The sequence below is a fragment of the Pteropus vampyrus genome, unplaced genomic scaffold (assembly GCF_000151845.1).
Source record: "Pteropus vampyrus isolate Shadow unplaced genomic scaffold, Pvam_2.0 Scaffold1218, whole genome shotgun sequence".
NCBI lineage: Eukaryota > Metazoa > Chordata > Mammalia > Chiroptera > Pteropodidae > Pteropus > Pteropus vampyrus.
The window spans coordinates 9,278-10,616 of NW_011889999.1; positions in this window are offsets into that span (position 1 = coordinate 9,278).

Here is a 1,339-nt window from a genome sequence, read left to right on the forward strand (position 1 = left end):
CAATGACACAGTGCTCCAGCCCCATGAGGATCTGAGACAAAAACCTGCCCGTGTTTCCCTGATCACCCCCATGACTGCCTCTGACAAATAAAGAGGGTGACTGTGGCCAGATCTATAGTGTCCGCATCTGACTCTCTGAGCACAGACACACTTTAAAGGGTCAATGAGAGTCGATCCTTATCATAGTGTATTTCAAATACATATATATATATGTGTATATGCTTATTGAGCAGTAATTTGCATGCCATAAATTGCATCCATTTAAAATGTGCACCTTAGTGTTTAGAATATTCACAAGGCTGGGAAACCATCCCCCAAATCTAATTTTAGAACATTTCCATTATCCCTAGAGAAAGTCCCCACACATCTGCATCAGTCCTCACCAGATTTCTACGCTACCCTTGATAACAACTGATCCACTTTCTGTCTCAATACATTTGCCTATTCTGGCCATTTCATATAGATGGAACCAGAGAATAGGTGGATTTTTGTGACTTTTATTTGTTTGTTCTCTTGCAAATATTACTGAGATCTACCATTGTGCCATGGGTGAGTCATCCATTTTTTTTGTGACATACGATATTCCATTATTTGGACACCGTCCCGTTCACTACGCATTTATCCACTGTTGGACATTAGATGATTTTTCATCTTGTGTTTGTTATGCATATATCTACTAGGAACATTTATGTATGTGCTAGAAACTTATGTGTACAGGCTTTTGACTTTGCTTTTGTGTGTATATTTGTTTTTATTTCTTGAATAGACACCTGAGATTGTGATTGCTGAGTCATTTGGTAACTATACATTAAATTTCTTGAGGACCCATCTGAAGTTTTCTAATTTAGCTGCACTGTTAAATTTCTGCCAACAATAAGTTATGGTTCCAATTTCTCCTCATCTTCACGAAAAAAACCTTATTATTTCTCATTCTTTCTCACAGCCCTTCTAGTCTGGGAAAACTGATATCTCACTTTAGTTTTGACTTGCAGTTCCCTAATTATCAGTGTCACTGAGCATCTTCTGTGTACTGTATTGTGTTTCTCAGTGATGAGTGGCTGAGGCTCTGAGCTGTCTCAGGAATCACGGACTTCGACAAACTTTAAACTGAGCTATTGCTGAAATCACACAGTCAGCCTGTGTTTACCTCAACACAGCAGAACCTTCTTCAGAAACAGGATTCTTCTCAGAAACAGTGGAGTGGGCAGTGGGAGGCCACCATCACTATGCAAGGACCACAGCACAGGAAAGTCCTGTGGCACCTGCCTGGGACGTGCACGGCAGCCTCAGGACACAAACATTTTCCTAGGCCTGATCCCGAGTCTCCATCTAACCACGT